Source organism: Panulirus ornatus, chromosome 5 (assembly GCF_036320965.1).
Source record: "Panulirus ornatus isolate Po-2019 chromosome 5, ASM3632096v1, whole genome shotgun sequence".
Classification (NCBI taxonomy): Eukaryota; Metazoa; Arthropoda; class Malacostraca; order Decapoda; family Palinuridae; genus Panulirus; species Panulirus ornatus.
The window spans coordinates 39,083,151-39,109,964 of NC_092228.1; the positions used below are offsets into that span (position 1 = coordinate 39,083,151).

Here is a 26,814-nt window from a genome sequence, read left to right on the forward strand (position 1 = left end):
AAATCACCTCATCTTCCCATCTTTCCCATGGACGAAGCAGAAAGGCAACACCTTACCTTACCCCTACCCTACCCTAACCTACCCTACCTACCCTACCCTACCCTACCCTACCCTACCCTACCCTACCCTACCTACCCTACCCTACCCTACCCTACCCTACCCTACCCTACCCTACCCTACCCTACCCTACCCTACCTACCCTACCCTGCAGCTGTCTGCCCTTTTCCCATCAGCCTCTGCCACCCATCCATTGTTCCCACCGTTCCTGGTGCCTCGTGTTCCTGGTGCCTCGTGTTCCTGGTGCCTCGTGTTCCTGGTGCCTCGTGTTCCTGGTGCCCCGTGTTCCTGGTGCCTCGTGTTCCTGGTGCCCCGTGTTCCTGGTGCCTCGTGTTCCTGGTGCCTCGTGTTCCTGGTGCCTCGTGTTCCTGGTGCCTCGTGTTCCTGGTGCCCCGTGTTCCTGGTGCCTCGTGTTCCTGGTGCCTCGTGTTCCTGGTGCCTCGTGTTCCTGGTGCCCCGTGTTCCTGGTGCCTCGTGTTCCTGGTGCCTCGTGTTCCTGGTGCCCCGTGTTCCTGGTGCCTCGTGTTCCTGGTGCCTCGTGTTCCTGGTGCCCCGTGTTCCTGGTGCCTCGTGTTCCTGGTGCCTCGTGTTCCTGGTGCCTCGTGTTCCTGGTGCCCCGTGTTCCTGGTGCCTCGTGTTCCTGGTGCCTCGTGTTCCTGGTGCCTCGTGTTCCTGGTGCCCCGTGTTCCTGGTGCCTCGTGTTCCTGGTGCCTCGTGTTCCTGGTGCCTCGTGTTCCTGGTGCCCCGTGTTCCTGGTGCCTCGTGTTCCTGGTGCCCCGTGTTCCTGGTGCCTCGTGTTCCTGGTGCCTCGTGTTCCTGGTGCCTCGTGTTCCTGGTGCCTCGTGTTCCTGGTGCCTCGTGTTCCTGGTGCCTCGTGTTCCTGGTGCCTCGTGTTCCTGGTGCCTCGTGTTCCTGGTGCCTCGTGTTCCTGGTGCCTCGTGTTCCTGGTGCCTCGTGTTCCTGGTGCCCTCGTGTTCCTGGTGCCTCGTGTTCCTGGTGCCTCGTGTTCCTGGTGCCTCGTGTTCCTGGTGCCTCGTGTTCCTGGTGCCTCGTGTTCCTGGTGCCTCGTGTTCCTGGTGCCTCGTGTTCCTGGTGCCTCGTGTTCCTGGTGCCTCGTGTTCCTGGTGCCTCGTGTTCCTGGTGCCTCGTGTTCCTGGTGCCTCGTGTTCCTGGTGCCTCGTGTTCCTGGTGCCCCGTGTTCCTGGTGCCCCGTGTTCCTGGTGCCTCGTGTTCCTGGTGCCTCGTGTTCCTGGTGCCTCGTGTTCCTGGTGCCCCGTGTTCCTGGTGCCTCGTGTTCCTGGTGCCTCGTGTTCCTGGTGCCTCGTGTTCCTGGTGCCCCGTGTTCCTGGTGCCTCGTGTTCCTGGTGCCCCGTGTTCCTGGTGCCTCGTGTTCCTGGTGCCTCGTGTTCCTGGTGCCCCGTGTTCCTGGTGCCTCGTGTTCCTGGTGCCCCGTGTTCCTGGTGCCTCGTGTTCCTGGTGCCTCGTGTTCCTGGTGCCTCGTGTTCCTGGTGCCTCGTGTTCCTGGTGCCCCGTGTTCCTGGTGCCTCGTGTTCCTGGTGCCTCGTGTTCCTGGTGCCTCGTGTTCCTGGTGCCCCGTGTTCCTGGTGCCTCGTGTTCCTGGTGCCTCGTGTTCCTGGTGCCCCGTGTTCCTGGTGCCTCGTGTTCCTGGTGCCTCGTGTTCCTGGTGCCCCGTGTTCCTGGTGCCTCGTGTTCCTGGTGCCTCGTGTTCCTGGTGCCTCGTGTTCCTGGTGCCCCGTGTTCCTGGTGCCTCGTGTTCCTGGTGCCTCGTGTTCCTGGTGCCTCGTGTTCCTGGTGCCCCGTGTTCCTGGTGCCTCGTGTTCCTGGTGCCTCGTGTTCCTGGTGCCTCGTGTTCCTGGTGCCCCGTGTTCCTGGTGCCTCGTGTTCCTGGTGCCCCGTGTTCCTGGTGCCTCGTGTTCCTGGTGCCTCGTGTTCCTGGTGCCTCGTGTTCCTGGTGCCTCGTGTTCCTGGTGCCTCGTGTTCCTGGTGCCTCGTGTTCCTGGTGCCTCGTGTTCCTGGTGCCTCGTGTTCCTGGTGCCTCGTGTTCCTGGTGCCTCGTGTTCCTGGTGCCTCGTGTTCCTGGTGCCTCGTGTTCCTGGTGCCTCGTGTTCCTGGTGCCTCGTGTTCCTGGTGCCTCGTGTTCCTGGTGCCTCGTGTTCCTGGTGCCTCGTGTTCCTGGTGCCCCGTGTTCCTGGTGCCTCGTGTTCCTGGTGCCTCGTGTTCCTGGTGCCTCGTGTTCCTGGTGCCTCGTGTTCCTGGTGCCTCGTGTTCCCTATCGTGCCACTGTTCAGCTCTGGTCACAGGAATGTTAAGGAAAATTGTTTTATCTTCACAGTAAATTGGAGCTGGATATTTTTAGTTGTGAGTGTAGCTGCCTGTATGTGTGTGTCGAGGATGGCCTCTCTCTCTCTCTCTCTCTCTCTCTCTCTCTCTCTCTCTCTCTCTCTCTCTCTCTCTCTCTCTCTCTCTCTCTCTCTCTCTCTCTCTCTCTCTCTGGGATACTTCGCGCAGGAGCAGGGTAAGGTGGGCTCCCCTGGAGCGTGAGGTTACTGGCGGAGGAGCTATACTCTTTTCCGTCCACTGCTGACGACAGAGCCTGATAGATGGTGACATCACGATGACGTCACGATAGATTGTTCCCCCGGAGACTCAGAGCAAGAGCGGAAGGTCTCCAGCGATCCTCTTATTATATCATGAGGATAGAATTCCCTTTAAGCCATATTGGATGGCACATTTCCCTGCCTTTAATAGAAGATCAAATATAAAAGATCGAGCTATGAAGGAGAGAGAAGCGTCTCTGATGTATGACATTAGAGAGGAAAATGTTTGGTTGATCCTGAGTTAGAGTAAGGGACGTCTTACCACGGCACACTGTGGTGGACAGATACATCATGAAAGATAAGAAGATATGATGTTATCATATTACAATCACTACTGCCTTGGTCAGCCACACCACAGGGGAAGGTTCTGCTGCACACACTGTATGAAGGAAACATAAATTCCGGTCTGCCGCTCTACAAACATCTTGTCCACACCAACAACAACAACAACAAATACAATACAAACAACAACAACAAACACAACACCAACATTTCCTGGGAAAAGGCGGTAAGAAAATCTCTGTAGTTTCAGAACCAAACAAAAAAGTCTAGCGACTTGTGCTGGGGGAAATTATGCCCCCAGCATTGCTGGAGAAATCCTGGGGAAGTTTACGGTCTGGGCGAGATGATCAGGGAGCTGGGGAGGCTCTTGCTCCCCAGCCAGTGGCGACTGGGGAGGATAAAATCTCTCTATGTCTTGTGACAATGGTGTAGGATTTAACTGAGAGAGAGAGAGAGAGAGAGAGAGAGAGAGAGAGAGAGAGAGAGAGAGAGAGAGAGAGAGAGAGAGAGAGAGAGAGAGAGAGAGAGAGAGAGAGAGAGAGAGAGAGAGAGAGAGAGAGAGAGAGAGAGAGAGAGAGAGAGAGAGAGAGAGAGAGAGAGAGACAGACAGACAGACAGACAGACAGAGGGCGGGGTAGAAGGGGACAGACATACAAATAGACAGATAAGAAAGAAACGACAGAGACAGAGAGACAGAACAGACGCATTTGACTCTATCTTTAGCCTTACCCAGAACCTTGCTTCCTACACACACACACACACACACACACACACACACACACACACACACACACACACACACACACACACACACACACACATACATACACACACACACACACACACACACACACACGCACACACACATACATACACACACACACACACACACACACACACACACACATACACACTCACACTGGTCGATAATGGTGTTCAGTAGCTCGTATTTTCTCCCTCTCACATCTTTATATCCACTCTCACCTCTCCTAACTGCTCTCTCATTCTGACTCTCACTCTCTCTCTCAACTTTCTCTTTCCTGGCTCTTTCTTCTCCCTGTTTCTCCTACTTATCTTCTTGTCTTTCTCTTCATACTTTCCTCGTACATGGCCTCATATTTTCATCATAATCTGTCTCATATTTCTCTAGTATTTCTCTTCAATTACACGTAATATTTCTTTCATATCATCTCATTTCTCCTCACACTATCCTCTCATATTATCTCTATTTCTCCTCATATCTTCCCTTCTATTTCTCCTCACATTACCCTCATATTTCACCTCATATCCCCACACTAAGCTCCTCCACTGAGCCATTCTGCCATCAAATACCCTCCCTGCTTTACAGCTATTCTACCTTCAGTTCCTCTCCGTTTCTTGTATTTATCTTTCCCTTTAAGTCCCCTCGCTGCTCTCCCGCCCTTCATCTTATCACAACATGTCCGGTATGTGTCCGGCACTCAGCAAACAGCCGCCAAAACTTCATTAAGTCAAGCCAGCCTTCCACTGCCCTCTTGTTTGGATGACGTCACAAACAGCTGATAATGACAGCTCTCCCAGTTGTCAAAAGATGATATTATCATTTCAGACAATTTTCTGGATTCTTTTTTTTTTTTTTTTTAGAAAAAAAAGGAGTCTATGATTTACCTGAATCATTTACTTTACGCAAGAAATTGTAACACGAAATTGAAAAGAAATCATAAATCATTATATTTCATAGCCAGATTTTAACTAACATTATATTCCAGCTTATGCAGTCATTACGTGGGAAGATCTGCACTCATTAAAAGACATAAAGAACCTTACGAACTAAGGGAAAGTTAGGTCCCTCTGCCTTGGAAATGATCCTGAGAGAAGACCGAATATTGTAGTCGCCAAATATTTTCGAAATTCTCATCTTAAAGATTGACCAACATGGCGAAGACTTGGCTGAATATTTGTGTTTTGTTATCGATCGTTGCATCAATAACAATGGCTTCTTCTCCACATTGTTCAGTGGCTGCCAGTTTTCCATCTCTCTCTCTCTCTCTCTCTCTCTCTCTCTCTCTCTCTCTCTCTCTCTCTCTCTCTCTCTCTCTCTCTCTCTCTCTCTCTCTCTCTCTCTCTCTCTCTCTCTCTCTCTCTCTCTCTCTCTCTCTCTCTCTCTCTCTCTCCGGCTTAATGTCTCCCCCCCCCTCCCCCTACAGTGTCATAACTTCGCTCTCACCTTCCCAACTCTCCCTTACTCTCCCTTACTCTCTCCCTTACTCTCCCTGGTTATCCCGGACATCACAACCATTGCCCCAGGCTCCCCCTTGCTGTATGTGTTTAGGGAAGACGACAGTAGAGTCATCATAAGAGAATGTATCATACAGTAGAGTTATCATAAGAGACTGTATCATACAGTAGCTCTAGATACAGTAGTTACCCTGAGGCAATATACAGTAGAGCCCACTCATGTTGTATTCTAGGTGTATTTGTGATTTGTTCTGATATAATAGATGGTTTTATTTTGATACATTTTATACACATATGAAATGGTTTTCCTGGAGTACAACACTGCTTTGTTCTCCTTTATCATGAATGTATTTAGCCATCATATTCATTTATTTTCTTGGGGTATCACACGGTCCTTTACTGTTGTACTGTGAATGTATTTCATACATTAATCCTAAGGCAACGTATATATTTGCTGTTGTATTCTAAATGTATCGTTGTTTTCTCTCTTGAGTTGACAAATGGTTTTTTTCAATCGTAAATAGAAATATGCTCAGGAGTTTCTCTAAAGCAAAAAGGAGGTTTAATGTTCATGGTATATTACCAGACGGAATACTAAAACATTTTCCCACATTCAATATCGTTGACCAGTTACGAACCTAGTCATGAAAAAATCATTTCTAAAGACTTACATTGAAATTCATCGTTGGAAAAGAAAATGACTTTTTAAACTTCATTTTTTAAGGTCTACCTGAAATATTCCGTTTTCTTTTCAACAAAAAACAGGTCTGGTAGCAAATCGATGGGCAGGTTGGGTGAGCTTCAAGCTTCAAATGTTTCAGAATTCTTTATATACAGTTCTCAGCAGTTTCCAAGAGCCTGAATAACCCATTTCAGCTGAACCCTTTCTTTTACTGGAAGATATGTAGGGTGAATGGTAACCCTTTCATTCTATTTAGTGAAAAATAAATGGAAAATCGTAGGTAATTACAAGGATTATTTATGCCCTAGATATCAAAAATATAAACTTCACAGCTTCAGCTGGGATATATTTTATGAAATCCTACCTGACATAATACTGGAATAATTCACAACACGAACATATGTGTGCTAGAAATAAACCAGTTCGTCAGCCAGCAGCTCCAGCACCCTGCCAGGATGTACGTGACTGATTGGAAACTGTGTTTGGGGGTTAGTTGTAGTGCCGTTGGTAACTCCTTCATGGTGAGCACATACAGAGGCCAGACCCGGTCTATTATATCATAGATCATGAAACATCACTTTACTTACAAGTATAAGTTGCATCTTATGGCCAAGTTGGACTGTAAGTATATACAAAAAAACTTAGAAAAATCTTGTTTCTACAGCTTGTAAGACTAATATGGTGTTTTACTAATGCGTTTGTATCTTTACACCAATAAACACTTGAGCCCAATACACTTGAACTGCTGAACTGTTCACACTCGATCATGTCCACACTCAGGCGTCTTTAATTTGTATTTAGAAATCAGTTGTAGTTTGTGTCTCGTCCAGTCAACTATCATCCACACCCAGGTATGGTCTGTGTTGTATGTACAACAACTATAGGTCGTTTGTGTCATGATTTCTAATCATGAACACGAATGTAAGTGTTGTAGGTAGGTAGAGTTGTGCTAAATGACCAGTGTGTAATCTGTACCGTCTTTATAAGCTCATAATCATATTAAAAAAATTTCTAAAAAGATTATTGTATTGATACTATAGAATTATGTATTAATAATTTCTAAAAAGATTATTGTATTGATACTATAGAATTATGTATTAATAATTTCTAAAAAGATTATTGTATTGATACTATAGAATTATGTATTAATAATTTCTAAAAAGATTATTGTATTGATACTATAGAATTATTGATCAATATGGAACTGATGACTGGATGGGCGAACAAGCCTTTTCATCATCGGACTTAGGTCTCAGGTGATGATAATCCTTGTTTCTAGAATTATTAGAAAGTTGGTATTACTGAGGTTAACACTGGTTTAACTTTGTTATTACGAATCAACATTGTCTGTGTCTGTAGGAGATGTAGAATGAACATGTGTGTTCATAAAGGCTGGAAGTTCTTGATAGCGAGGTCACGCTCTATACACGTCATATTTAACTACGAATAAACGAGTGTTTCATTTAACGAAGCTCTGACTTTATTACAACGAAGACTTGTGCTTTAATTAGGCAGCAAATGAGTGTGGGATGTTTGTATTGTGTTAGTGGAAACGTGGAGACCAGTGCTCTCTCTCTCTCTCTCTCTCTCTCTCTCTCTCTCTCTCTCTCTCTCTCTCTCTCTCTCTCTCTGAGAATCGAAGCAATTTAGTCTTCTACTCCACTCAAGAGCAATGAAGGTGTTGCTGGAGTACCTTCGTTCGATCGTGTCTGCCTAAGGTGGAAATATGAGAGCTGAAACTTAAGCCAAGGCCAGAGGAGCTCCTTCAAACACCACTTGTCTGGCATCACCATCAAGCTATGGATGACGTCATTAGGGAACTTTCCTCACATCTTCTATTCCGTCTTATGTAACGTTTGGCCTCAGTTATTCCTCCTTCCATCAAATGGCGTCATCCACATAAGGTTAAGACCGCCCCTAGTCAGGGGTTTGATGGCCTTTGATCTTGAAATCCTTCCTGAAGGGACATTTTGATGGCCTTTGATCTTGAAATCCTTCCTGAAGGGACATTTTGATGGCCTTTGATCTTGAAATCCTTCCTGAAGGGACATTTTGATGGCCTTTGATCGTTAAGCCTTTCTTCAGAGAACGTTTCGACGGCCCTTCATGGGGAAAAAAGGCTTTCTAGAGTAAGGTTTAATGGCCCTTGAGAGTCAAGTCTTATCTCAGAGAACATTTTGTGGGTCTTTGATCATGGAAGACCTTCTTCAGAAAACGTTTTGTGGGTCTTTGATCATGGAAGACCTTCTTCAGAAAACGTTTTGTGGGTCTTTGATCATGGAAGACCTTCTTCAGAAAACGTTTTGTGGGTCTTTGATCATGGAAGACCTTCTTCAGAAAACGTTTTGATAATGTTTGACGGAAGTATCACTCTAGCCAGCCTGGGTCATAACGTCTTCAGATCAACATTCCATCCACGTCCTCCACCTGGAAATGACTTACAATATTCTCGAGTTGGAAACTTTGTGGAGAGGACAAGAGGCCTTCCAGCTCCCCCTCGCTGGTCTTGTAGAAAGTGTTTTATGTATCTGTATACATCTGGGTACGTATGTATGTCTGTATGCATGTGTATGTGTGCTTGTATATGCCTGTATTGTACGTGTGTGTGTGTGTATGTGTGTGTGTGTGTGTGTGTGTGTGTGTGTGTGTGTGTGTGTGTGTGTGTGTGTGTGTGTGTGTGTGTGTGTGTGTGTGTACAGGTAATACACAAAAAATAAACAAGTCAGACAATACCGAACCAAAATCACCTTTACTAACTATTTCCTGGTATCAAACCACAATGAAAATCTCTTTTCGAAATCTGGAAAGGAAATTAGATTTCAGGAAAAATCTTAGAAGCGAATAAAGGCATTAGGCAGGAAATTAGGGCAATAACATGCTATATTGTTGCTCTGAATTCTGAGGTTAATGGAAAGCAAGTTAGTTTGAATAAAAAAAATTCTCTCTCTCTCTCTCTCTCTCTCTCTCTCTCTCTCTCTCTCTCTCTCTCTCTCTCTCTCTCTCTCTGGTATTTATTAAGTGATTCCTTCACTTAACGCCATGCAATGTGTTCAGCCTTGATGATCTTCCAAGTGTGTCATTCTTGCATGACTTTCATCCTTGTTTTCCACTGTTGTTTTCTGGTTGTTATCGACCGATGGTTTTATTCTTCACTTTCCATCGTGTCATCAAGTCAGTCAATCAGTCGTTCCTACTGGCTGACTGACAGAAACAGACAAGAAGATAAAGGTGACTTAACCACTAGGAATATTCCCAAGACGAAACTTTTATTCCTACAATATTTGGAAGATATGATATATGACAGTCGGTTATCTGGTATAGTCGTATATCATGGCTATATGATTCTATAAAGAGGATGACCCTTGTTACGCTGAGATATCATATTGCATTTTTTTTCTATTTCTGTCGCATCAAAAAGCCAGAAAGGTGTTCATAAACCTCACAAGGGATGGCTGACTCCAACTTGTCATTACCTGATTAACTGAACCCAATTTTCTCTCACTAATTACTTACTAATGAGGTTTTCAATCCCCTTTATGGTGACGACACTCGACGAAAATGTATTGCCCATACATGTTCATAAAGTGTGACGGTTGATATTAGAGAGAGACAGGAGGAAGAGGCAAGGAGGGTGTGTCAGGGAGAGGCTGGGAGAGTCAATGTAAGAGAGGGTGGGAGAGTGTGTTAGGGAGAAGGTGGAAGACTATGTCGGGGAAGAGGCAGAGAAAATACATTAGGGAGAACCTGGGAGAGTGTGTAAGGGAGATAGTGGAAGGGTGCGTCAGGGAGAGGCCAGGGAGAGTGTCGGGTCGGCTAAGCCACAGCAGGGAGTTGGGCAGGAGGGTGGAGGGTGCTGGACTCCATCAGTCTTCTGGGCCAAATTGGCCAGCAGGGAGGCAGGTGGGGGGAGGAGGGGGGGGGGGGGATACAGGGGCCCTAATTTTCTTCTTCTTCTTCTTCCTTATCTTCTTTACCATCCATATCTTTCTTACGTTTCTTATCTTCCTACTTCATATCTTTCTTTCCTTCCTCCTGATCCTACATCGTCACTACTTCACCTCTCATTTTGACCTCTGACCTCCCCTGCCTGGGTCATCTTCCTCCTGATCCTAACCTTGACCTCTCCCCCTATCTCCTCCCTCTGCTCAGATCTCCCCCCCCCCCCACCCCTTCCCTATCTCTTAAAACTGCCCAACTTTTCACAAAACATTCCTTTTTACATCTCACAAAGACATCGGTTCCTTTGTGATCTCCCCAGAGATTTTTCTTTTGACCTTATCAGTGCCTTTATCCCCTTACTACGGACCCACCAACCCAGACCCATCACTTCAGACCCACCAACCCTGACCCACTACCCTAGACCCACCAACCCTGACCCACTACCCTAGACCCACCATGCCAGACCCACCACCCTAGACCCACCGTTTCATATCTACTCACTGGAGACAAATGTGTATAAAACTTAACGTAAGCAAAATAATGTTAACTGGATTACTATCGAAAATCATATACATCTTTCCTGCATAGTTTAGGAAAAATATATAGGCGACGCTTATATAGTGTATATAGGACGTGACATGGAGGGAAGCCATGATCATGGAAGTGCATATAGAACGTGACAGAAGCGGTGTCCTCCAGTCAAAATGACGACACAGTCCTCCATCAGGCGCCAAGGGTGATGATGTTTATGGTCCTCGAACCTCTTTTGTTTTAGGAGGAATCACGACCATTTGTACCTGTAATGTTTATGGCCTTCAACCCTCTTTTGTTTCCAACCCTCTTTTGTTTTCTGGGGAACCATAAACATCTGTGCCTGTAATGTTTATGTTCCACCATTTCCCCCTTTTTGCTATGGGGAAAATCGCAAACTCTTCTAAATCTGTGTCCACTTCACTTGTCTATGTCTTTTCACCTGAATTTACTTTTCCCCGCCACTATTCCTCTATTGTATCCTATAGTTCGCCATCGGCCAAGATCCTGTATTTTATCTCCTCCCTAATGTCTACTGTATTTGAATACAGGTTGCCAGCGCCCTCCTGCCCATCTCAGGTAAGGAAAACTCCCATACACATGTGGAATATTTCAACCAGTTCCACAGAGACTGGTAATCTTCCTCCCTTCTCTCATAAAGTCTTACATAAAACCTTCAGAGATCATTATACGTTGGTCTCTCGTGACCCTACTCTTGAATAACCCTTTACTGTACCTCTATTATCATCAAAAGTCAATAATGATAATAATAATGATAATAATGATAATGATAATAATGATAATAATAATAATAATAATAATAATAATAATAATAATAATAATAATAATAATAATAATAATAATAATGATAACAGTGATGATGATAATGAAGCATATTATGATAACAAATCAATAATTGTAAATAAAGAACAATATGTATTTCTAGATACAGACACGTTAAGTCCTTACAATGATATATACATATGATGTTTACCATTCTAAAATCATCCCAGAAAAGATCACAGCTTTCTTGTTGTGCTGAGATATGTCCACAGTTGGTCTGAAGTGTTTCATATCTTACGAGACTTATCGTTTGGCAGTGCCATCAGGACGCCCTCATTCATTCTTGTCCCATCAGGATATCTTCTCATCTCCATCACCAGTGACGTGATACTAACATCACACAATGGTTCAGGTAGTAACATCATCAGGGTTGCCAGTTTTTCTTGGCTCTGTCAGACTAGTGCCATACAGAGCGTCTCACACTGTCCTTGGCCAATCAGAACATCTCCTGATCTTTCATGTCTTTCCCATCCTCTTCGGCCGATCAGATCTCAGATAATGCTGATCACACCCTCCTGGCCCATCAGAATAGTTTCTGATTTCTTCTAATGCGTTTCACATTCTTTTTATAAACAGAACAACTCCGAAAATACGTCCTGATTTCCCAGAATACGTCACGTACCCTCCTTACGCAATCAGAATGGTTCCTGATCCCCCCAAATACGCTCCACACCCGCCCTGTCTATCAGAACACTCCCTTAAGCCAAGCAGAATCCTTTCCATCTCCTGTGGTCTTATCAGAGCGTCGCCTGGTGCGTCTCCAAAACCCTTACGTCAGAGGCAGTGAGATCCTTGACTCCTTACACAACAGTTCCCTCCCGCAGGATGCACAGGGAAGGACCCTCACCTGACCTACATCCTTCTCAAGGTAAAGGAAATCTATACATATGGAAATAAGACAGGAATTCAAAAGAGCGTGTGTATAAGACCTTTTGTGAAGAATTTGATACTAAACTGTATGAAAAACGGTTACTTGAAGGATCTGAGTCTGAGCTTCTTATGTCAGTAACACGAAGCAACACTACGGAACACTTCAGAGACAAACAGTGCTGAACAACAGATGAATAACACGTACGGAACAACTAAACTGAACAGATTTATCAGACATCTGCAGGAGCCCATGAAATTTGTATTACGTATAAATGTACGGTATGATCACACGTTCCCAGTCTACCTCTCTCTTCCCCAGCACTAGAACATCAACTTTCAACCCCCCAGACCATCCCCCATCCCCGCCTCCATCACTATCCTGATTTACTTGTAAATTGGATAAAGTTCCACAGTTTCCTGTGGGTTTGATGTCAGCTTGAGAGAGACAGATATCTTTTATACATGTTCCCTCAGTAGGATATTTTTACTCTCATATTTACGGTACTGATAATGTTATCGCAGTTTGTATCAACGTACGTAATATGATAGTCATTCCTTTACCTTCCTAGAAGACAACATCTCTGTTTTTCATGAGGATTTCTAGATTATATCAATTATTGTTCACCATGTTAGCAGGAGAAAAGAAGATATCTATGAAATAGAAGATATTAGTTTATTCATTTTTGCGACGTTTTTTGTGGGTAATTATAAGGGTTTCCCCTGTAACTCCGATCAGTTCGTTATACATATCTTCCAGAGTCTTAATCCTGTACAGAAGATAATGTAGATTTATTTTACTATCATAAATATCTCAATTACACTTATCAGACAAGAAGCTGAACGAATTATCATCCGACCTGATTTATACGTAATGAATATTTTCCTATGTACTTTTAAGGTATAGAACATATTTCTTTTGATGTTTACAGTAATTCAGTTTGATTTTAAAGTTATATGGTCATGTATTGACCTTTGAACACGTTATGATCCTTAAACATTGTACGGCTGGCACCGTAGTGCTCAAGGATCGTACTATTTTGCTCAATTGTTGTACCAACGTCGTCTGGGAACATACCCTCCTGCTCAAGGTTCGTGTCGTCGTCCCTGGGGATTTTGAGTTTGAAAATTTATCCCTTACTACTCCTGAAAAGTCGTACTCTGAACCCCTGACCAGCAGGAGTTGTCAGCACCGCCTCCGGCCACTTTCAAAGACTCGAGAAAGGCAAGCTAAGCGATGCTGGACTGACCAAGGCAGGAGAATCATTGGAACATGGCAGGAGTTCGCCACTCTTACTACCTCAGCCTTATTGATAAACGCTTCTTGAATTTTTCAAGGAAAGTCTTTTCCTTAATATTCAGTACAACAGAGAAAATATTACAAAAAATAAAGTGAAAATGAAGCCAATAGACTGACACGGGCATTTTTAAAAGACTTTTCAAGAAATGTATTTCGTATCTCAGGTAGACTAGATTTTCAAGCAACTGTTGTTAAGAAGAGGCTTTGCTTTCTTGAAATGAATTTCAAAGTAATAGATAGGTTTATCAGATCCGTACAACAACCTAACGACAATTCTTCCATCATGTACCCAGCTTGGTATAGAAACAGGATGTTCCTTCCTAGTGTCGCAGAGTATCACGTGTTTACATTCAGGCAGCGAGTGTTCTTTCCTAGTGTCGTAGAGTATCACGTGTTTACATTCAGGCAGCGAGAGTGTTCTTTCCTAGTGTCGTAGAGTATCATATGTTTACATACAGGCCAGGTGAGTGTTCTTTCCTAATGTCGTAGAGTATCATTTGTTTATATTCTGGTTGGGCGAGTGCTCTTTCCAAGTATGGCAGAGTATCACATGTTAAAATTGATCCGGATAGTATGCAAACATGGCTTCTGCTTGTTTTAGCCTCTTGTGTTGATAGTTCGCCCCTTGAAATCCACTAATCCCTTAGTTTTTCAAGTGGTGGACAAAGATGACAGGATGCACTTTGTCTTGATATGTTCAGAATTAGTCTCTACATCATGTCAACTGCTAGGCTGGTCAGTTGTCATCCAAGAAAGTCACAGATTATACCCTGATACTGTATACAAAGTAGCTGTCATTTGTGTTTTATATATAAAGAGTTACTTTATCTCTTGAGCACGACGTTATGACCCTTGAGGACGACGGTATGACCCTTAAGCACGACGGTACGACCCTCGGGTATGATGACCTAACATTTGAACTGATCCTTAAGGGTTAAAGGCCAGGCTATCATACTCAAGGGTCATACTGATGTGGTTAAACACCGACTGTAACCAGCGCCACTGAGTACTTGCCATATAATACATGATGATAAGATTCGTCTGTACCATAAAGCTAAGTATGGTGGTTAGTGAGTAAGTGGTTGATCTCTCTCTCTCTCTCTCTCTCTCTCTCTCTCTCTCTCTCTCTCTCTCTCTCTCTCTCTCTCTCTCTCTCTCTCTCTCACACACACACACACACACACACACACACACACACACACACACACACACACACACACTCACACACACACAGACCAATCACCCTCTACCTTCCGGACCGGCGCGCTAGGACGACCCACATTTTCAAAGGAATTTGGAATTCTTGTTGGAAGGGAGGGGTATCCGGTCCCCCACCCCCTTCCATTATCACTGGAAAGCTTAACGATAAGCTTAAGGAAGATGTCGGGTTCTCTGGGAGATTTAAGATAAGCTTAGGGGAAGAGATGTTTAGGTCTTGTGAGCTTAACAATAAGCTTAGGAAAGCTTGAGAGAAGATGTCTGCCTCTCGGGAAGATTGAAAAGCTTAACCATAAGCTTAGAGGAGAAGATGTCGGCCACTCTGGGAGATTAAAGATTGATGGAATGGCATGTAATGGATGGGAATGTTCCCCTGAGTGGAATAGATGAATTGTGTTAAGTGGGCTGGGCTGAATGGAAGGGATTGGTGCTTTCCAGGTGATGCTGTGCATACTTACGGCTGTGTGCCGTGCTGGCATACGTTCATATGCCATGCTGTACATACGTACATGTGCCTTGCTGTACATACGTACATGTGCCGTGATGTATATACGTACATGTGCCGTGATGTATATACGTACATGTGCCGTGATGAATTACTTGGCAAAACACGAGCTGTGAGCTTATCCTCATTACCCTAACCAGCCCCAGTACCGACATTATTCAGTGGTATGGAAAACTGGAAGAGTTGAGCGGGTTGAACAAACAGACTCCCTCGTTTCCCCGCGTCAGTCAACTCTTCAGCCATGCCTGCCTCAAGTCCTACCTTCCAGACCAAGCCTTCCAGATCCAACACCACCTACCTCCCGTCCTACCTTCCAGATCCAACACCACCTACCTCCCGTCCTACCTTCCAGATCCAACACCACCTACCTCCCAGCCCACGTTCCAGACCAACATCCAGTGAGTCAGCAGACCAATGTCAGGTCGCCACATAGCTACAGTATCTTAAGGCAAAGCGCTTCACCACACCTCTTTAATTACACTTGAAACTACACCAGGAGTTGTACCTTCAGCTGAGCCAGTCCCTCTACCGCAGCCTCAGTACTATGCTCCACCAGTCACAATGTCCTGGTGCGCGGCAGACTTCACATGTCTCACCAGTACCATAGTGCACTACAAGTCACCATCTCTCAGTGAGTTGCAACCCTTCATCATCACCAGTCTATACATACATTAACATCTTCCATACACTCCCAGCAGTTTGATAGTAGGAAGATCTCTGCCACACTTTAGCATCCTGCATACAGACACGCAAGACCTCTGTAGCTCTCTCTCTCTCTCTCTCTCTCTCTCTCTCTCTCTCTCTCTCTCTCTCTCTCTCTCTCTCTCTCTCTCTCTCTCCCCACCTTCGTTGACTTCACCAGAGCTTTGGACACAGTCAGCTATAACATGAACACCAACAAAGCCATCAATAACAGACCATGAAATCACACTTTACGTCTTGCAAACTTCCTCTGTCTGGTTGGTCCCATGTCTGTATCTTTCCCTCACTCTGTCTCTCTCTGTACATATTTTCTCATGCTAAATTATTAGATTTTGGGGCTCAGAAGGGAGAGTTACTGATGCAGATGAGGACATCTGTGGGAGATGAATACGAATTGTCAGGTATGTTTACACTCTAAGGCCCAAGGTCTCTCTCTCTCTCTCTCTCTCTCTCTCTCTCTCTCTCTCTCTCTCTCTCTCTCTCTCTCTCTCTCTCTCTCTCTCTCTCTCTCTCTCTCTCTCTCTCTCTCTCTCTCTCTCTCTCTCTCTCATCAGCATGTTCACTTTTATATAAAACTTCCCTTCCTAAATCCAGCTTCATAAAGGATCCCTTCCCTAATCCACCTGCATTTTTCCTCTGTATTGTTAAAGCTCTTCTTTATTTCCTTCTCTCTTCCCCCTTTTCATCTGGCTGCCGCTGTTCCCCTCTTTCGCTGTTCGCACAGAGAAAAATGTGAAGATTATGTGACTGACTTAAGAGGGATGTGTGGTTCCAGAGATAGTGGCATGTATTTCAAAAAGGGGTGGAGAGAGAGAGAGAGAGAGAGAGAGAGAGAGAGAGAGAGAGAGAGAGAGAGAGAGAGAGAGAGAGAGAGAGAGAGAGAGTTCATGAGCGGAGAGCTTCTCTGGTCCATGACTCTCACTCAGCCACATCTGACACCAAGATTTCTCATTTCCACTGTACCACAGTCAACCACATCTGACACTAACATTTCTCATCGTGGATGTGTCACAAGGCCTTGCGGTCGCAGCAATATATCTTGATTCAGCAGAAGTTTGAGTGGACCACGTCCGTTAATAGCCATAACTGGCTTGAGTTAACCGTAGACTTGTGCCATTGTAAAGTCCTGAATAAAGATTAACCACTTGAACAAGACAGCACGACCTTAAAGTATGACGGAACGGCCCTTAGGTTGACGATACGACCCTTGTCTATGAAGGCACGACCCTTGAGTATGAAGGTAAGACTCTTAAAATAATTACTCTTCAAGATCGGGTTAAAAGCTAGACCCTGAAACCCAAAGGTCGTTGCATCGTGCTCAAGAATCGTACCGTTGTGCTCAGAGGTCGTACCTTTGTGCACAAAGGTCGTCTCGTCGTGCTCAAGGGTCATACTGTCGTGCTCAAGTGTCATACGGTATAATCTTCAGAAAATCTTAGAGTTTCACGAATGATAAAAAAGGAATATTGCAATATTCTCGCCAAATCTCAGAGGATCAATTTATTTCCATTATGGAAGAACCGAACCTGTACTACCATTTTTTCTCCCATTTTCTTTTGATTCTGTTCAAGGTTGTGGCTCATAATTGGCAATACCCTTAATGGTTAGGTCTCATGAAAGGTAGTATTTTCGCAACTTAATGGTCCACCTAAGACCCGGCCTCCATGATAACTTATAAAGTTCGCCTACAGTGAGAACTTCAGCTGTATTAAGAACTTCAGCTGCTCGAAATATTAACTTCAGCTCATTTGCATATCATCGGCCATTATAAGAGATACGAGAAGATGATTATGACCAGAGAATGGCAGTTCGGTCTTAGACTGTCTGGACTCGCTGTTTGACCTTAGACTGTGACCTTAGACTGTCAGGACCGACTGTCTGACCTTGGTATTGTAAAGACTGGTTGTTAGGGATAAACAACTGTCCACGTCACAGTAGCTTCCCCTGACTCTGATCTTTGTGTACAGATGGATTGATATTTTGCCTGAGTAAATGGAGTGATGCCTTGCTATACAGCTCCATCTTGCTATACTCCTCCACCTCGCTATAAACCTCCATCTTGCTATACAGCTCCATCTTGCTATACTCCTCCACCTCGCTATAAACCTCCATCTCGCTATACACCGTTTCACTATACACATCACCTTACTATACACCCCCCCCACCACCCCCTCCCCCGCTATACACATCCTGTATCGAAGAAAGAAAGTGATAAACTTCACCCATTGGTCGGAAGCCCCCTGGAAGCTGGTCTGGATTCCAGAGAAATATTCTATTCTTTCCAGTTTTTGCTCGACGTATCTTCCCTTGCACGAAGACTGCTGGAATGAATCACGGATTCATGAGGGAAAATTTCATGCCTTCGATGATCACAAAAGATCTTTTGAGTGATTCTTTGCTCCTTATTTGTGACATAATATTCTCAACAACTGAATCACCATCTCTGCCCGTCCTGGAACAACCAGGCACTTGGGATTGGCTGGTTTATGTTGGTTTATGAATCCATCATTTCCCACAATGAAATCTAAAACATTCCTTCGCTAGATTTATGTTAAGTCCTTGGGGTCGTAAAATTAGTAATTGCGTTAGTGTTCTGTCCTCATATTAAGTGTCCCTAAGTGTAAAGTGTTCTGTGAGTGTTAAGTGAAAAGAGTTTCTAAGTGTTCACTTAGATGTAAGAGTTGAGAAGTGTCCTTTCAAAGGTAGTTATGAGATATGTCTTATCTTCACGACGGTACGACCCATGAGCACCACGACACGTATTAAAGGGTCGTACCGTCGTGTTTAAGGGGCGTACCGTCGTGTATAAGGGTCGTGCCGTCGTGATCAAGGGTCGTACCGTCGTGCTCAAGGGTCGTACCTTCGTGATCAAGGGGCGTACCGTTCTGTTAAAGGGTCGAACCGTTGTGCTCAAGGGCTTAATTGGTTCCGACCTGTGAGTGATTTTTAATCTAGGTAAGTGCAAGATTCAGTTGGATAAAGACTGGGAATCTTTCTCATTAAATGACTCTCGCCTGATGAAAAAGACTTTCCATTAAGAAATGTTTATCCTTAATCACATGAAAACCCCAGCATCGAAATGCGACATATTAATATCTGAAAATGCAGTTTTTCTTTCCTTTATCATTAAAGAAATATCATAAAAAGTTAAGTGGATTTTTAGCTGAAAGAAACTCCTTCTTTTAGTTCAGTTTAGCTTGAACATTTTTGATTTATGGTAGAAGGATGAAAACATTATTGGAACACATGTTTGCAGAAAGCCTTAACTGTAAGGAACCAGCGAGAACGACCAATGTTGTTTTAATTAACCTAGAATATAATCATATCTTGACGAAATGAAAGTTAGTTATTTGTTTTCCTTGTGATTTAAAAATGTTGGGTCAAACTCGATTTCTTTCACGAGAAAAATATTCACCAAGGAATAACGTAAAGAAAATTCGAAAAATCTTTCATTTCCTGAACCTCTTCCCGTTTTTTAAAGCAAATTCGTATGTAAACAAACTTTTAGCGGTAAGGTATTAGGCACTTCGTTGCTCTGCTTGTTTTCTAAGCTTTTCATACTAGGGAAAGGGAATGGACGACCTCGATTTCTTTAAGGTTATAAGAAATTACGTAAATTTATGGGAAAATAGGTACGGTTTGATAGACTGGGAGCAAAAAGGACGTAACTACTACATTGTGGTTGTTGTTAAGGGAGAAAGTAGTGAGTATGTGAGTGGATTAAGAGCATAACCACCTTACCAGCTTGATCAGTGCCTATAAGGAAGTGTGCGCAATAGGGACGGAATTATACAATATGTTAAAGACTTTACATCCTTGTGTGTGTGTGTGTGTGTGTGTGTGTGTGTGTGTGTGTGTGTGTGTTACCCCCCCCCCCCCCTCCCCCGTTAAGTGCAGACATAAGTCACTGTACTTACCACGTCTCTCACCTCTCCCTTGAGCGCCCTCTCAGCCAAGCGCCAGAACCGACCACTCCAGCCGCTGGAGCCTCCAGACCCTCCAGGGTCCAGTCCTGTGAGCTCTCTCTCTCTCTCTCTCTCTCTCTCTCTCTCTCTCTCTCTCTCTCTCTCTCTCTCTCTCTCTCTCTCTCTCTCCCTGGTCACGATGATGGCCGGCCTGGTTCGTGGTGTCGCAGTCATGTGGGTCCTCACTGTCATGACCCACTCTCTCACGTCTGGTTAGTGTGATATTTGAAGTGAGTTATCAGCAAACGTTGCCACTGTGCTGTTAGAACCTGGAGGGGGGGGGGGGCAGTTGGGGCGAGGGGGGGGATATTATAATATTTCTCGAGGTCACAAAGCCAGCGATGGGACGCGAGTTATGGAAAACGGGGAGAGGGTCATATTTCATTCTCGCATTATGAGAGATTTATGATATTTTTTTTTCATCGTCACAAAATTGGAGGAGATCTTTTATTATACATTAGGGTGAGGGATGTGTATGTGATAAGAAAGGAGGGGAAATTGCTGTAGGGGGAGAGGGAAATGCAGAGATTGTAAATGTTTTACAAGATCTGGTTTATAGAGAAGGTCACTTATAGTTCGGTTTATGATCACGGTTGACCTAGCTACAATGTGGTACCTGTATCGAACACGATCAAGCGTCGCATCTTTCCATCATTCCTGTATCATTTTGTCTGGTTATGACTTTCACCGTTTGATTCCTGTTCTATACATACTTTCCTGACCTGAACTCATCAGAGGTCTTGCCTCGTATTGTGATAATGTTCTGGTTATCTGTCGTATCATCTACCTCAATGTGTAAAGTAAGGAACCTTCTGTACTTTTCCACAACAAAGATATCAGTAAAGTTATTTGATGGATTTCAGGTCATGGTGTTTCCCTCAGACCTGACCCAGGTCATGCAAGTGACCTCCTACGAACAGGTCATGACCCTGCAATACATCTAGACTCATACTGACCATTAACCTTCTCCTGTACTGGAATACCTTACAATATTATCATAATTAACAAAGATTAATTAATTTCGTATCATTTTCCATTAGTCTGATATAAAATATTTGATAGTGTATTTAAAAATGTTAATTTTTATTTGCATATTTTCCAGAACGAATATAATATTATGCTTTATAGAGATTCATTTTTTGATAAATGATAAATGTGTGTGAAAATGTCATATATGTAGTGAGAGCAGGTGTGGGCTTGTAATTATCTTGAACACCTGACGACAGCTTTAATGACTCCAGCAGCTGTTAGGCCTAAGGTCCAATTAAGTAACCAATCTTAACTCTGTAACATCATGATGTAAGGCCCCAGGGCGCTCGTCTCCCACGTGTGGCAGGGGAGCGCCGACAGAGGTGTCTTCAGGTATAATGGAGTAAAAATCTTAATTCGATTCTCAAGATGAAAGACTTGTGAATAAAACAGAGTTACCAGTTAAGATGGGCCAGGTGGGCTGGGATATTCTGGGATCCTCTGGAATATATTACTTGGATGTTTGTATGGGAAGTTCATGCTGGGTTTCTGATGTGGTGATGGGATGTTATCGCGGTTGGGATGTTTGGTTGGGATGTTTACATGGGATCAGTTCACGGGAAGCTCGCTGGGATGTGTAGTAAAGATGTTTCTTTTTATGCCATTTTGTTGTCATGTATTACTGGGATGTGTTGACGGGATATGCGACTGGGACCCTCCCTTGATGCCACTTGTCTCTCATGTCAATATTTTTATCTTGATACGATCTGTGACGTGTTGGACGACCCACCCCAACCCACCAGTACCTGGGGTCGTCTGACACTGAGGGAGGGGTCATGTGACACTGGGGGAGGGTGTCATGTGACACTGGGGGGAGGGGGTCATGTGACACTGGGGGAGGGTGTTATGTGACACTGGGGGGAGGGGGTCATGTGACACTGAGGGAGGGGTCATGTGACACTGAGGGAGGGGTCATGTGACACTGAGGGAGGGGTCATGTGACACTGAGGGAGGGGGTCATGTGACACTGGGGGGAGGGGGTCATGTGACACTGGGGGGAGGGGGTCATGTGACACTGGGGGGAGGGGGTCATGTGACACTACATTATGGACTATATAGCCAAGAATTATATTTTTCCCCAGGATGTGTAATTACCCCTTCCTCGTCTGAGGTGGGAAATACAAGGGTGTTAAAGGGGCAGACCATTACGTTGAGCATATAAGTATGATCCTTATGAATATAGCCTTTATGGATGGGAGGAGCGTGCTTGGGGGAGGAAAGTGTTACATAATATGGTTTAAGAAGGTGGTGAGTATAAGTTACTTATGATGTAAGTATAAGTGGTAAAACACATGCGAGGCAGAATACTAACAAACATATAAGTGTTAGGAGAATGCTAACAAAGACAGTGTTAGTTACTAACAAAGACAGTGGTATTAGAATACTAACAAAAACAGTGGTGTTAAAGAGAATACTAACAAAGACAGTGGTGTACGAGGAGCACTAACAAAGACGAAAAGGGGACCAAGCTTCAACATAGCAGAGGGAGCCCTGGTGTGTAACACAGCAGGACCACTGAAGGTTAGCCTTCCCTAACAAAGCAAGTGGAACAGGATGAAGGAAGCCATGAATCCTTTGGAGAATAATTTACTAGATTATCCTTCCTCTAGGCTTAATGGTGGGGGAGTTGGGGGGACAAATGTTGTTAATTACCAACGAAACGTCATAGTTACTCCCACGATATGGGGGAGATAATGGGGTGAAATGGGAAGGATAATAGGGAGGATAATGGGGGAAATGGAGAGGATAGTGTGGAGGATAATGGAGAGGATAATGGGAAGGATAATGGAGAGGATAGTGGGGGGGATAATGGAGAGGATAGTGGGGGGGATAATGGAGAGGATAGTGGGGAGGATAATGGGTGGGAATGATGATGAGAAAAACTGCCCATCCCATGACATGGGCAGGAAAAGCTTGTGCCTCTCTCTCAAGCTTTCTTCTCAAGATGGGCTTTGGGAAATGAGTGAAAGAATGTGAGACAGTAAGAATGTGAGACAGTAAGAATGTGAGACAGTAAGAATGTGAGACAGTAAGAATGTGAGACAGTAAGAATGTGAGACAGTAAGAATGTGAGACAGTAAGAATGTGAGACAGTAAGAATGTGAGACAGTAAGAATGTGAGACAGTAAGAATGTGAGACAGTAAGAATGTGAGACAGTAAGAATGTGAGACAGTAAGAATGTGAGACAGTAAGAATGTGAGACAGTAAGAATGTGAGACAGTAAGAATGTGAGACAGTAAGAATGTGAGACAGTAAGAATGTGAGACAGTAAGAATGTGAGACAGTAAGAAAACTCACACTAAATGAGGAAAGCCATTAATTTTATGAGGTCTTGTCATCATCAAAGGAGGCAATCATACATTTTTAGATATAGATAAATTCGATGCATTTTGAGAAGTAGAAGAGAAGGTGTGGTTGGTAACTATTTATAAAATTTATAAAGGTTTTTATTGATGTAATAAAATGAACATTACGATACGACCTTTGACCACGACGGTACGACCCTCGAGGACGACGGTACGACCCTTGAACACGACGGTACGATCCTTGAGCACGACGGTACGACCCTTGAGCACGACGGTACGAGCCTTGAACACGACGGTACGATCCTTGAGCACGACGGTACGATCCTTGAGCACGACGGTACGAGCCTTGAGCACGACGGTACGACCCTTGAGCACGACGGTACGACCTTTGAGTATGACAATACGACCCATAGCTATGATGACCTAACCTTTGACTTCAGTCTTTTCATGGAAGACATAGGGAAACATTTCAGCACATTGAGTAAAAGTTCTGGAAAACTAATCTATTCAAGATGACATAACTAATTTGTTCAAGATGATTATAACATGAATATAACACGATTATAACATGATTATAACATGATTATAACATGATTATAACATGATTATAACATGATTATAACATGATTATAACATGATTATCGATTATGATTATCGATTTTTCAAGGTTTCAAATTACTGAAGCCATAATTACCTTTCTGAACTACTCAGTTAACGAGAACCTCTGGTGCTCAAGCATAATTACCCTCGCACTGGCCCTCTAGTTTTAATTACATTAGTCTAATTCATTTCACTGCGATATTTACAGTTATTTACATGTAAATAACAATCAAACTTTGGTGTTGTCACCAAAAGGGACAAAAAAAAAACACGAAATTTACGAACACAATCAGATTAATGAGGCACATAACATGATATGAACACGGACATGAAATTCAAAACTCAGTCAATAGCTTTATATTGTGTATATTTGATGTTGTACATTACCTTCATTGTTCATTAATGTGCAACTATCAATGTTTTCTTGCTTGGGAAGGCACAACTCAGGCTTAAAATGCCACACAGCTACAGAAATCGTCAGCATAACTCTACAAATACGGTGAAGTCTGATTGTATATTTTGATTGTATTCCACAAAAAAATACAAGTAGATGACGATAAGGGCGTGTATAGTGCAATGAACAACGTGCAAACGACCAATAAGGCATTTGACTACCATTACATATGGCCAGTGTGCATGAAGACAACACCTGTAGGCAAATACAAACGACCATTACCTTGTTAATGATCGTAACATTACTACCAACCTGCAGTGTTGTAAGCTGACCATGGTATATATAATGATCCCCCGAGGCAGGACGAAATCACTATGGCTTTACCGCTACATTACAGCTACACTACACCATTACAGGGCTACACTACACCATTACAGGGCTACACTACACCATTACAGGGCTACACTACACCATTACAGGGCTACACTACACCATTACAGGGCTACACTACACAACTCTGACTTTATATATGTAAGAAGTAAACATTCATCCATCATTCTTACTTTACCTTACATCACTGCATCTGTGTTTGTGTGTCTGTTGGTACTACTGCCTCTATAACATACCTAGAAAGAAAAGATAAACATGTGTTAGTTATTTATGATAAATGTATTAAATGATACATTATACTCCTATAGTAATCTCTCTAAGTGACTAATCATTCATTTTATGTTTTTTCCTAATAATAACAGCAGTAAGACAAGCAGCGAGATAACACACAGATGCAACAAGGAACATTAGATCATATTTCAAGTTTAGTAAGACAGTCAACACCTGCTGGATACCTGTAGATGCTGATATCTCATCTAGTGTTCCCTGCCACCAACAGATGGCGTTGGCTAGACTAAATCCTCGCGTTAGTCTGTTATTTGTAGGTACGTTGCCTGAAATGTTGAAGTTATTTGACCTTTCCTTCAACGCCCAGGCTGCTGAATGTCAGGTCTAACATGGCACCATCCCCTGAACACGATGGTACGACCCTTGAGCACGACGGTACGACCCTTGAGCACGACGTATGACCCTTGACCACGACGGTACGACCCTTAGATATGATGTCCCGTCGTGCTCTGGGGTCGTCCCGTCGTGCTGTCGTGCAGGCCGTGGTCGTATCCAGCTGCGACACAGACCAACAACACATTGATGGCCAATTTTCAGTGGAATTCACAGTGCCTTAACACCATAACGGGAAACAATCACATTTCAGTGGAAAAAATATAGGTCCATTGATTATATTCCAGGATGGCGCAAATGGTATATATTGACTGTTTGTTTAGGCTAGGATACACGAGAGGCAAGCGACGTTATGCTGGATGTATTCAATGTTTGTTTATGACTGGATATCACTAATTGTTCTCTTCTGATGATCATGAAAACAACCATTGTGTGTGTCTGTATGTCTGTGTGGGTGTGGGTGCCTGTATGTGTGTGTGTGTGTGTGTGTGTGTGTGTGTGTGTGTGTGTGTGGGTGGGTGAGTGGGTGGGTGTGGGTGGGTGTGTGTTTATATGTGTTTACATATGTTTGTATGATTATGTGACTTAACCTGTATGTGTCTGTTAGTGCAAGTGATGTTTCTCTATGTGTATATTTGTACATAAGTACATATGTATCAGTACATGTAAGTATCGGTGTGTGTACGTTTGTATATATGCAAATTTGTGTTTGTGTATACCTTCGTGTGTATATTTAGACGCATCAAATTACCAGTGACTCACCATTTGATGTAACCATCTCACACGTCTATCACACACCTTGCCTGTAAACACGGATTTGCATATTGCCAGATTCAGTAACCCTTTGAGACCAAAATACTTTCTAAAATCTAATATTCTCACGTCTAGAAAAAGTCCTTTTGAGCGACATTAACTTAACCAAAACAAATTTGAAGACTGCGATAAAAAATATTTCAAATTTTTCGTTCCATTTTAGAAGCGTTTTAGAAAATCAAAGTCGGTTAGATTCACAATTACTGACTTTGATTCAGCATCTGTAAATCTTGGATACATCTGTTGTATAATCAGAAAATACATCACTGTATGAGTATACCATGATACCTGTTGTATTCAGACACAAAATTACTTTGATAATTTCTGACTTGCGTCATCCGGTAATCATATTAACGTTCTATTTGCATGTTAAACTGTTCATTTACATTTGCATAATTCATTTGCCTGATGAATGTCTTTGTAAACTTTCTTGTCTTCGTATGTGTATGAACACATAAGGTCGTGTATGTATGAATTCACACAGTGTGTGTGCGTATTTTGTCATGTGTACACGAGTTATCAACGACTGTACATGTCATTGCAATTCTTGAGGTAAATAGTGCACAGGTCATTGGAGGTGTCGAGGTGATTAGTGAAGATATCATCATCGAACTCTCGAGGTAATTAGTGTTGATATTATCAGAACTGGTCAGGTAATTAGTTAATCAATCTACGCAAAATAGATCAATCTACCTGGTGTCTGTTGCATATGAGAAATTCTTATCCCTAGATCATTCTATTTCTACTAATAATCATTATGATTGAGAATATATATATATATATATATATATATATATATATATATATATATATATATATATATATATATATATATATATATATATATATATATATATATATATATATATATATATATATATATATATATATATATATATATATATATATATATATATATATATATATATATATA

The 26,814-nt window shown here is 43.3% G+C and overlaps 1 protein-coding gene across 2 annotated transcripts in view; it reads right to left on the minus strand.

The window, feature by feature from the left end:
- LOC139748675 (uncharacterized) overlaps window positions 1-26,814 on the minus strand; it is a 115,077-nt gene that overhangs the window by 67,974 nt on the left and 20,289 nt on the right. The window lies entirely within an intron of this gene.